Here is a 12,317-nt window from a genome sequence, read left to right as displayed (position 1 = left end):
CCTCGAGGCAGCTGGTCGTTCGATCCTCCCTCGAAGCTCGTCGACCCTCGAATCTCGTCGCCGGCTCCTCCCTCGAATCTCGTCGCCGACTCCTCCCTCGAAGCTCGTCGTTTACTCCTCGATCCCTCGACTGTCTTCCCTCTCGAGTCATCAAAATGTAAGTTGAAGCTTAAAGTTACCATTTTTCTCGATTTTTAATTTATACTAATTGCTAAAGATTACTTCTTTATGCCTTTTACAGATAGTTTTGCACAAGATCTGATCTCATCCCTTGCGGATCTGTAATTTCAATCAGCTTCATTCATTTAATTATCAGAGGTGAACTCTCATCTTTACTACCTAATAATCCGGCTCATTGTTTTTCTCCATGGCAAGTGACGTAAATCATTAGTGATACCATTAGTTATCAATGATGCTCTGATGGTCATTTGATTTGCTCGACCTTAAAAATCATGATAGGAGTCACTAGTTTTACATGTTGTCGTATCAGTTGATTGAGGAGTCCTCTCTCCGACGATGGAAGAAGACGATGATGAAGACATCACTAGTAGAATATTAGAAGCTTAGATTGGATTGGGAGGCATTGGAAATTTAGGTGAGATTGTTTCCCTGGCTGATCCCCCCCCCTCCCCCTCGTCATTTGATGTTTTCCCTATTGTTTCTTTATTGAATTTATAGCATTGAAGTCCATCTCTAAAGATTAAAAGTAGTGCTCTTTCTTAATGTCGTGTTTGATTTTTTATTTTATTTTATATTTTTTTGCGAGCTATTGCTAGGTAAAATTCCAGCTTTTAGTAAGTAAAATTGGGGACTGCCTATTGATCTTTCCACAATCTCCGAATACTTACACTTATGAGAACCTTTTATTTTTTTCAAAGAGAGTAGGTTTAAATGATGCTATTTGTATGCCTTTATAATCAGAAAAGACGACATTGTTAAAAGGAATGATGCTTCTTCAATGTTAAGTATGATACCAAAGATATGATTCTCCAATCTTTTGAAAGATAGGTGTTCATATTAAACCTGCGTTGCCTATCAAATATATATTTTCCTTATGAACCATGCCCTCCATCATATAATTATATGCATACATTACGGGAGTGCCACGAGAGCCATCTCGCAAAGGCTATAGTACATGGAACCAAAAGAGGACAAAATGGCAAATTAGAACTTTTCCTACCCATACTTGCAAGAGAGTTTATAAATACAAGTAGATGTTGCATGGTTGGACAAATTCATTTTCTCATATCATATATGCACGACGCCAATGAAAAAAGTAGTAATAAGATACCTCTTAGTTTTTGTAGTTTATTTCACTCGACATACAATATGAGAGGATGTACATGTGATTCGTCTGTATCCTAAGAAAGTTTGTTTTACGATAAATGTTACATTTTGTACATGTAGCCCTTTTGATAGTACTTAGAACCGAAAACAAGCTAGTGTCTTTGTTAGCTGTTCCTTGTTACTAAAAACAACATAAGTTACCAACTTACCATTATCTTCCACCATTTGTTATTTACCACCCTTTTTTCCTTGTGAAACTGTTGTCTTGTTTTTTCATCCAAATCATAGGCTCCCCTTTCCTATTATGTCTTCTTTCAACACTTATTCCATCTAGTTGATTGAATTAATAACATTGAACGCTTATTCTAAATTGCTGCTGGTGCATCACCGCATGCACGTGTTGTGAAGCTAGGTATAAGTTTGCTCATAGGGAGCAAGAGCTGTCCTGACTTTCCCCACAAGAAATCATCAATTGTTACCTTGAACATTTTGAATGCAGTCCTAAGTTTGATAAAGTTCAATGTTACTATGGGACCATCAACTATGCTTTTAGATATATCATGAAAAGGGGCGTGATGTATGAAAATAGCTGTCCTTTTGTTAAGAAAAGAGAAGAATGCATCGACCGCAATGAGGTAATAGTATTGGGCTATTTAGTTAACTCAAATATCGCATTTAACTTCTCTTCTAAATTGTAAACGGAGATTATAACTTGGATTTTTTATTTTCATAATACAAAAACTTTCAAGATAAAAAGTTTTCAAATTATAGTTCAATTAACTTGTGATTACAAAAAGAAAACAGAAGAAAATTACAAACTTGTATATAGATAAGCAATCAGCACCACAAATAGTCTAATTTTTTTGTAAAAATCTAAATTAAGCTTCGCCATGGTATAAATTAAACACAATATCATGATAAATTAAACACTAATTTTTTTTTCATAATTTTTATTAAATCATGATATGTGCCATTTTGTTAAAACCTGCAATCAAACATTTCATATATCGAGTCAAAAGTCCTATTGTTTGTTAAAGTCTGCAATCAAACATTTCTCTAACAACATTTAGTTTTTATTTTAATTGTTTGTTAAGAAAAAAAGCTCTCTGGCAAAAGCCGTTGTACTATGTACGCAGGTGATGCGGCATAATTATGTACCAAAAATTGCAAGTGCACAATTTATCAAGTTATAGTATAAAAAGATATCGATCCCACGAAGAAGGTGATTTTAAGAGATTATTAAACTTGGTTCTTATATTTTGTACATGACAATTAGGAATAAAGAATAAGTATGAATGTGATGAGTGATTGTTGTGAATATTTGCAAAAGATAATAAATTGAATTTTAGAGGAGAGAAGGAAGAATTAAAGAATAAATGAAATCACAAGGCAAGAAAGATGAATGAATAAAATCAAGAAATAAAACAAGAATGAAAAGAAAATTTAAGAAAGTTAAGATGAAGGATTCAAAAGAGGTAAGAAATCTAAAATATAATCCACTAACCAATTTCAATTACAAAATATAAACTATTCTCTTTTTATCATATTTCAACTTAGATTTATTAAGCATAGATTATCAAACCATTTAAGGAAAGTGTAACCTATCAAATTATCATCTAAGCTAAAATTACTATTCATGATAAGAACAACAACATGATAATAATCCTAGAATTCATAAGCATAACCTATCAAACCATTTAAGATAAGCATAGATTATCAAATTCTTCTTCTACCGATTAGTTCTCTAGTTGATTATCCTAACATGAACATTTTAAGTACAAGAGAATAATTCATACAATATAAAGGAAATTAGACTAGTTTCATATAATTCTAAACTTCCTACAAGAATTAAATTCACATCTTTAAGAAATAAAAACAAGAAAAAGAACTAATTACAAAATTAAAAAGAAAAGAAAAATCTAAACTATGAACAAGAAATAAATCTAATTACAAATAAAAATAAAAATCTAAACTACAAAATAAATTGCAGAAATTAAATGCAAGAAAAATAAATCTACTCTACAAATTAAAGTACAAAAAGAAATAAAAAAGACAAGAAAATAAATCTACACTACAAGCATGAATTTAAATCTAACTAATAAGCAATAATAAAGAAATTACTAAAAAGAAATAAAAGAGAAAAGAAATGCAAACATTCAAATTGTTCTTCATCTCCATCCTCATCATTCAACAAAGAGGAGAAAGAAAAAATTTAAAGAGGAAAAATTATTATTATTAATTGCAACTAAAGTTACAATTTTTGGAAGGCCTTCTCAATTAAGAGTAGCCCTCCTCTCCAAAAGGAGTTTACAAAATTTTCACACCTCTAACCCCTCACTCTCTACCCCTATTTATAGTAATCTTCAATGAATTTGAGCCATTGGATTTGTCTTGAGCCCCAAGCAACAATCTCCACATTTGAATTTGGTTTTTGTTCTTCTCTAGCCCATGTGATTATCAAAATCCGGCCCATAAAGAAAAATCCAAAGATGCAGCAACCATTTGATTTATGTAAGAAAGTTTGGCCCAATGACATTTCTTTTGATTTTTAACATTTGTAGCACAAAATCCATAAGCAAATCCGGCCTCTTATGCACACCAAGCCACAGGTCCATGAAGTTCGGCCCATTTCATTCTCCATTTGATTTTCAAATGTCAAAAGTCCAAGAAAACCCAAGTAACCGGCCTTTTGTGTGTTAGACAACTCTGCAGCTATTCATTCCAATTTCATTTTCAAAACAAAATTGAACCGGCCCATTCATTCATGTGAATTATCAAGTCCGGTCCATCTTGTTTTTCTTGTAAAAATCCAAGCAAATCCGGCCCATGTGATTTTCACTTGAGAAATCAAATTCAAGCCCACGGTCTTGCAACAGGTTTGGTTATGTGGACTTTGCATTCAAGTCCATCTCATTCCACTATTTGCATCCAAGCTCATTTGAGAATAAAGAGGATTTTGCTTCTTTTGGACATTTTGGCTTTTGGCTTCAATTGATCATTTTCTTCACTTGCTTGATGGGCTTCATGCTACAAAATAGAGAAGAGAGATTTTTGAGGGGTTTTTACATTTAATAATATTTATTTATATTTCCATTCATTTATGTATAAACTAATCTAAAAACAATTATTAATGGTATATTTATTCATGTAAAATAGATAATGAGGATATAAAATTGTAATAAAAATATGATTATCAGCAGGTCTGCAGGCTTTAACTTGATGGAATAAGTGCTGAAAGAAGACAAAATAGGAAAGGGGGGAGCCTATGATTTGGATGAAAAAACAAGAAAAAAGGTTCACAAGGAAAAAAAGGGACTGGTAAATAACAATTAACAAATACTGGAAGATAATAGCAAACTATAGGTTGCCAATGTTTTAAATGTCGGATGTCGGGTTCATGTTGGTCGGCCAAAATTCATGTCGGATAGCGAAAATCGGGGATATATCGGGGGATATGAAAAAAAATATCGGATTGCCATATTAGATAGGTTGATATAATATCATAAATGGAATATTCACATACTTGATAATTATATTATCTAAACATATGAAAAAGTACATAACTTATTGATGTTAGGATCACTAACTAATTGTAGACACCTGATTTCCGAGTCGGATTTTTCAAACTTGACCCAATAAGCTTAAAACCGTTTTTTTTTTGAAATTTGGCCGATATTTCTTGGCCGCAATGACGCCCGACATACCCGATATTTTTCAACATGTCCCCGACATGACCTCAGAAACGCAATACACATTGAAATAAAGGATATCGTGGCGACTAGGGTATAAAACCGCCATATCGGCCGCTATGTCCGACATGGCGGGCGATATTTAGAAAAACCCCGCCATATCGGCCGCTATGTCCGACATGGCGGCCGATATTTAAAACACTGTAGGTTGCAGAGTTAAATGATCCAGCATATTCATCTTCCACTTCTTGCTGCATTTAACCAAATAATCCCATATAACATATGGTGAGATGTATTTTTTCCATGTGAGATTTAAAGGATTATGTGATGCATTACATAGGTTAAGAGCTTAAAAAAGCAAAATCATATGATTGGTATTATACTGGAAGCAATTAATACTATTCACTAAAAGCTTCTTGCGTTCGAATTTTATTTAACACTCATTTCCTCTAGTCCATTGAACGTGGGATTCCTCGTGGGAAAAAGATCTGCATCGTAAGCAAGGAAAAAAACAACGTGATCACATAGCAATAGACAATATTAAGATGAAGAGAATCATTATAATGTTTGCTAACCCCCCCCCCGCCCCCCAAAATGAGACATGAAAACCTTTTGAACCCAAAGTCTCAAATCTCACCTCGGTCGACATTAGAAGAAGAAAGTGACGAGAGGAGAGCAGACGAGTGCAGACGGCCCGCAGCGTCAAGCGCGAGGGAGGCGAAGAGTAGAAATAGAGAGCTTTTTCTCTCTCACTTTCTTCTCTAATGTCGACCGAGGTAGATTTGGACTTTGGGGGTCTAAGGGTTTTCATGTCTCATTTTGGGGTTTTTTACAACATTCTGATGATCTCTTCGTCTTAATATTGTCTATTACTATATGATCACGTTATTTTTTCCTTGCTTACGATGCAGATTTCTTTCCCACAAGGAATCACACGTTTAATGGACTGGAGAAAAGGAGTGTTAAATAAAGTTCGAATGCAGTAAGCTTGCAGTGAGTAATATTAATTGCTTCCACTATGATACCAATCATATGATTTTGCTTTTTAAGCACTAAACCTATGTAATGCATCACATAATCCTTTGAATCTCACGTGGAAAAACTACATCCCATCATATGTTATATGAGATTATTTGGTTAAATGCATAGAGAAGTGGAAGATGAATATGCTGGATCATTTAACTCTGCAACCTATGGTTTGCCATTATCTTCTAGTATTTGTTATTTACCACTCCCCTTTTTTCCTTGTGAAACTTTTTTCTTGTTTTTCATCCAAATCATAGGCTTCCCTTTCCTGTTATGTCTTCTTTCAGCACTTATTCTATCTAGTTGATTGAATTAATAACATTGAACACTTACTCTAGATTGCTGCTGGTGCATCACCGCATGCACGTGTTGTGAAGCCACGTATAAGATTGCTCACAGGGAGCAAGAGTTACCTTGGCTTTCGCCACAAGATATCGTCAATTGTTACCTTAAATATTTTGGTATCATTCCTGAGTTCGACAAAGTTGGGTGTTACTATGGGTTCATCATTAAGGCTTTTAGATATATCATGAAAAGGGGTGTGTTATATGAAAAGGACTGTCCCTTTGTTAAGAAAAGAGAAGAATGCGTCGACCGCAATGAGGTAATATTATTGGGTTATTTAGTTAACTCAAATATCCCATTTCACATTTCTACCAATTTGGAAAAGAATATTATAACTTAGATTTTCTATTTTTAGAAAACTTTAACTTTCAAGATATGGATGGAGATGAAGCAACTCTCCTCTCTTGTGTGAGCAAGCACCGGTAGGCGCTGCAATCGTGATTACAAAAGACTTTTTAAATTTAAAGAAGGTAAAATGCTGAACTTGGTAAAAATTATATTTACTATGCAGTGGAGGTTGATTAAGTTTTCCATTCTGCAAGCATTATGTGTGGTCTCCTTATATGAAAAAATTAGCTCATTTTAAGCTGCTTTCTAACTGACAAATGGCATCATTAGTTTTCTTGATTCCATGACAACAAACATTCAATGCTCAAAGTTCATCAGATATAAAACCTTTGATGAGAGTGACAGAAAGATAATTTTATTGACTAAAACAAACAATGGATAGAGATAATAAGTGAAGGCTTATCAACTTCCCTTGATCAATGAGTCTTTTTCATTGTTATTGCAGTTTTGAGGACTATCAGAAGAAATTATTCTTGTATTTGTTACCATCATATATCTTAGACAAATTGATTTCTCTTGTTACCTTATATCAACAAATTATAGTGTCTACTTTACACATTACTAATATTTCCCGCTCTGAACTATAGCAATGAAAGAGATGACACCTTCAAGGTATTAGCCGGTCTGGTCTAACTCAACGTAGCGCGCACTTATAATTTAAGGTATCCCAAATTGAAAACAATTTAAAAACTTGCGAACACACCCTCTTCTTATGTTCCAGATTTCAGCACACAACCAAATGCCTATGTCATTCACATAACTATCTAAATCTTAGATTAACATCAATATGTAAGATCACCAACACATATACCATTAAGCAGCATTCAACACTTAAAACTGTCAGTGTAAAGTGCGTATGTACTTTCCACAATAAATCACTTGCTAGTTGCTAGTATATTTAATATTTACAAGGCACAAATGTTCTCTGAATAACGTAACACGATAGATGGACAAAATAAGTAGGAATCTGTGAGAAGAAAACATGTAGACAACTATTATGAATGCAAGTGGAGAATCGCCATACGTCGTCTTCAGAACAACCGAAACATTATTGCACAGAGTCTTCAAATTACCAGAATTGGTCATACTTCCTTTTTAATTAAAAAATAATTAGTCTTGACAATAAGCGAATACACAAAACAACTTAAATAAAATTGAAAAATTAAAGAAATATTAGAAAATGGGAAGCTTATACATTAATAGAGAAGTTAAAATAGTTATCCTTGGTGAGTTTCCATGACCTCTCAGATCGATAGCTACAATAGGATATCTGTGTTTTTTATTACTGATAATGTAAATGAAAGCCTAGCAAGACAATGAGTATCTTTAGAGTTGGCAGACAACGTATTGCAAGTATTTATTAATTTGATTTGTTTCATTAATTCTCTATGATTTTTCTTGTTGATGCTGCAAATAAAAGCCAAGCAAGACAATGAGTATCGTTAGAGTTAGCAGACGATGTAATGCTAATATTTGTTAATTTAATTTGTTTCATTAATTCTTTTTTTATTTCAGGGTACAATTCACTTGGCATTAACGTTTGGATTGTAGTGAATAGCTGGGGGAAGAAATGAGGTGACGAAGGTTATTGTCGAATCTGTAGAGACTCAAGTTTGCCTTCAGGCAAAACATCAATTTTAAGTAGAGCTTCCTACCCTGTGCTTGGTAAGTTTCAGATGTATTGGTCATTTTACTTCAACAATTTTATTGAAAACTTTATGTTTATCTACATTTCTGCAATATGAGGCTTCCTTCATTCACCTTTACACGCACATTGAACAAGCTCGTATTTTGTGCTGGGAAAAATTGATATCCTATTGCGTTAGCTAACTTTAGTTTATTTTTCATGAATTTAGATGACTGAGGACATGGGAAGGAGCAGAGAGACAAGAGCAAAGATGGTTCAAGAACGTTAAATGATGTTTATGTAAATGAATTGAAGATCTCTTCCCTGTATGATATAGTCTATTATCTGCATGCTACTTGCTATATTTCTTGGACTTATTGCTAAATGCTTAACTGTTTCTTCGCTATATCTTTTAGGATGAATCCTTTGATAAGTTGAATCTTGTATAATATAGTTTATTGGCTGACATGGTAAGCTTTGATGGGGAATGCAGGTTGTGTTAGATCAAGGCACTCATATAGCTTTTAATGGTAGGTAACTTCTGATTGGGGACTTATTTAATGATGTTTGGTAGTTATTATTCTAGTCCTCAAGTTCTTCCCAGTTTTGTTTCCTTAGATGATATTAATCATACAATCTTAGAAGATTGAATCATGCATTTCTTTCATCCCTGAAACGAAGTGGCATTTAAGGTTGGCTATTTATCACTGATAGTGTAGCCTTCTTAAGATTTATATGTTATGAGAAAATTTAATATCATAAATGACTTCCTATAGTTTTCTGTTCTCTCCCATATTGAACTTGTGTAAGCTCAATTATCGTGCCACTAGTTTTCTAATTTTCAATTTGAGTTTAGTATTGGTTGCTTGTATGGTGTTTTAACTCAGATTTGTAAAAAACCAAGTATTATGAACTTATGAAAGAAGTGTTTTTTCTATAATATTCCTCATGAAAATCTCTCTTGTTTTTGCTAATAATAATATTTTCGGTACACTGAAATTTTTTCCAAATACTTGACATAAACATCACTACAAATACACTGGATATTTTTTCTCTCTGGTAGGCAATACATTATGGTGGCTAATCTAGAATTATTTTGGCAATTTAAAAAGTAGTTTGCTACATCTTTGAAGATGAATCCCCTTGATATCTTGGACATTGTATGTATACGTACTTTACCGTCTGACATGTTACACTTCAACGTGGGATGCGTTTAGATCGGCATATTCATTTTTAAGAAAACTAGTACTCCTATCATTATGCATTAGTTTTTTGCTTTTTCTAATGCATTCTAATTTTTCTAATGTATTTATAATCATTAGGTCTTTGAAATAAATAACGTTGCTTTTGTTTTGTAGGTTGCGCAAGTCTCAATCAATTGCTTTCTTCTGAGGCATCAAAAGTTTTGCACAGTCTCATCAATTTTTGCAGAGTAAAAGAAGATCTGTGATTAAATGGAGAGTTGGATTTACCAAAAAAATGATAATAAAAAAAGGGGAAAATGAAGAGTTAGGGAGTTTAGGAAGCCACCTCTCTCCTTTGCAAAAGAGTACCAAAGAGGTAAAGTTGAGCCCTATTATCTTCTTTTTCATTTTCTTGTGGTAGTTGCGACTGTTTCCATAATTGTATATTTGAAACAAATTGGCTAATATAAAAAAACCCTTCAACTTTGGACGATTATTAAATAACCTACGATAACTTTCAAAATATAAGAAATCCTCCCTTAAGTAATATATCTTGGTTTATATAAAATACTTCGACCATTCCATTTAATTCAAAATCATTTTGTTCACCTTTATACACGCATTGAGCAACAAGCGGGGGTACCATGTGCGCGGAGAAAAATTGATCTCCTATTGCCTTAGCTAATTTTCCCCCTTATATTTAATTCCAGATGACAAGTGAAGATATGCAGAGGGAGGGAGGGAGGGAGGGAGGGAGAGGTATACTTTGCTACATGTATAATTGTTTCTTTGCTACATGTTTGAATATGAATCCCCTTGATATCTTGGATATTGTATGGTATACTTTACTGTCTGACATGTTACACTTCGATGTCGGATGCATCGGATGCAGGTTATGTTAGTTTAGAGGATTCATTTTTAAGAAAATGAGGAATCCTATCGTTATGCATTAATTTTTACTTTTTCTAATGCATTCTTTGGTTGTGTCTAGGTTCAAATGGATACTAGAATTATTTTGCGGCTCGGCGTGCAAACGGAGAGGCACCTCATAGCAAGAGTTGCAGTTCTTTGCGCGCGCGCGTGTGTGTACACTGAAGCCTATAATTTGGTAATCCATTTACCTGCAGTTGAGAATGGCGCTTTGCAGTTGTACACATGTTCTTGATCCGATTGTAAGATAATATTATATCTTTAGTTAGTACAATTTTCCTCCAAAGATCATTAGTTATACAATAAAGTCGTAGGTGCCACCAGATTTGAATTTGAATATCATGGAATGCCATAATATACAACATTTACTTGTTAGAGCTGAAAATGAAAGAAGCTGAGAAGGAAATCATAAAGTAGGAAGAATTTGCAACCCTATCATGACGGGAGTTATAGCAAACTTATTCCTCATTTAGATTGTCTGTGGGGTGTTCCGTTGTATCCATGATAAATCCGTTCTGCAGTTTATTGGAATTTCTTGCTTCATAGCATCTCACTATCATATAGTAATGCATACCACACATGGTCTTGCAGAAGATGATAATGTTTGATATTATTCATTGGTCGATTGGATCCGTGAAACGATCATCAGCCAAAAAAAAAAAATCTTGAGTGGAAGCATTTGCCCACACCCTTGAATGTGGCTCCGCTGCGGGAGCAAGGGAAAGAAGAAAATATCATAGGAATTGTCTGACAGTAGCCCATCATGGCGACTTCAGCTCAAAACTGTGAAGTTTATAAACCTACAAAAAGATGTTAGTTCAAATTACTTAATACATAATATAGGCATCCTTACTATTAATACTTATTAGTTATTTTGACATAGAAAATGTATAATGGAGCATCACAAGCGTGACGATGGAGAAATACACTCGATTCTAATTGTTAGATTTTGTTTCATAACGTAAAAAATGATGACTTTTCGCTCGTCTGAAATTCTTTGGGCCCAGATTGGGCAAACGGAGGATATGGAAAAGTTTATATGAACTCCTATCTTTCAAATGGTAGGAGAACCATACCTTTGGTATCTCACCCAATATCAGAGGTATGCAAATAAATATTATTCTTGGTTGCTACTTGCTATGACAATGTAGATAATGAGTTTATTGGAGAAGCATATTCTCTTTTTACATTTTCGCATGTTCTATTTGTCAGGGCGTACAAATAGAAAACAAAAAGATCTCCTAAGTATTATATGGAGAAGAGAAGCCTCATGGATGGCTTTCATGTTACCTGCAAGTCTGATATATTTTTAATGTTTACTTGCAACTTGTTTACATTGAAGCCCATTGTACATATTTAACTATTGGCTCTCAAATGTTTATGATCATATTTGATCAGTTGGATGGATTTTTTAAAAGTATTAGTAAATCCTCTCAGTCCTATCTATTGGCAAGTGGCAACTGAGAGTCATGTTCGGAGTGTCAAGACTTATTCAAGTATTTTGTGTTAGAAAGAATAAAGTTCGTTAGAAAGAACAAAATTTGTAGCACTTAATTTGAAGCATGGCTTTACAAATATATTCTGGGGAATTTTCATTAAGATTTCTAAACCTGAGAGACTATCTCGTGAAATTAGGCGTATGTTAGAACTGGGGAGTATGCAAGAGACTATGAGCAGGTCAAGGGGTGGCATGGTGATTAATGTCGAATGTAGTTTTGTTGGTTATGAAGAGTCGGAAGATAAAAGATTCGTCAACATATCATGCAACTTGATGTTTCTCTCTCATGTACCCAAAAAACAAGCAATAGCATGTAATAAGTTTATATCCTCACACATATCGTTGTATGGAGAACGAAAATAGAGCTGAACGTTATCTAAATT

At 33.8% G+C, this 12,317-nt stretch overlaps 2 long non-coding RNA genes across 2 annotated transcripts; both read left to right on the top strand.

Annotated features, from left to right (window-relative positions):
* Positions 8,218-8,744, top strand: LOC109823708. The gene is made up of 2 exons (XR_002242451.1): positions 8,218-8,360; positions 8,552-8,744. It is a non-coding gene; the product is annotated as an uncharacterized LOC109823708 (long non-coding RNA).
* LOC109824282 lies at positions 10,273-11,420 on the top strand. The gene is made up of 2 exons (XR_002242596.1): positions 10,273-10,678; positions 11,028-11,420. It is a non-coding gene; the product is annotated as an uncharacterized LOC109824282 (long non-coding RNA).

This window comes from Asparagus officinalis, chromosome 9 (assembly GCF_001876935.1).
Source record: "Asparagus officinalis chromosome 9, Aspof.V1, whole genome shotgun sequence".
In the NCBI taxonomy this organism is placed as follows: domain Eukaryota; kingdom Viridiplantae; phylum Streptophyta; class Magnoliopsida; order Asparagales; family Asparagaceae; genus Asparagus; species Asparagus officinalis.
Note: the sequence above shows the minus strand (reverse complement) of the source record. Positions and strands in the feature narration are given on the sequence as shown.